We start from the raw sequence: 272 nt of genomic DNA on the forward strand, positions 1-272 counted from the left end.
CTTGGTTCCAGATGAACAAGATTGATGTTACGGAGTGGTCAGCCCAATCCCAGGACATCAATCTACACTTGAAGGGTGACATCAAAAATTCTGTTTTTGAGGCAAAACCCAGTAATGCAGAGGAATTGTGGAATGTAGTTCAATCATCGTGGGCTGAAATACCTGTTTGCAGGTGCCAGAAGTTGGTCGACTCAATGCAACACAGATGTGAAGAAGTTCTCAGAAATAATGGTTATGCAACTAAATATTAGTGCAGGGATTCAAAGTAAAGC

General features: G+C 41.5%; 1 protein-coding gene across 1 annotated transcript in view; it reads right to left on the minus strand.

Moving 5' to 3' along the window:
• The window catches only part of hif1aa (hypoxia inducible factor 1 subunit alpha a), a 15,785-nt gene that overhangs the window by 7,780 nt on the left and 7,733 nt on the right, over positions 1-272 (minus strand). The window lies entirely within an intron of this gene.

This window comes from Etheostoma spectabile, chromosome 20 (assembly GCF_008692095.1).
Source record: "Etheostoma spectabile isolate EspeVRDwgs_2016 chromosome 20, UIUC_Espe_1.0, whole genome shotgun sequence".
NCBI lineage: Eukaryota > Metazoa > Chordata > Actinopteri > Perciformes > Percidae > Etheostoma > Etheostoma spectabile.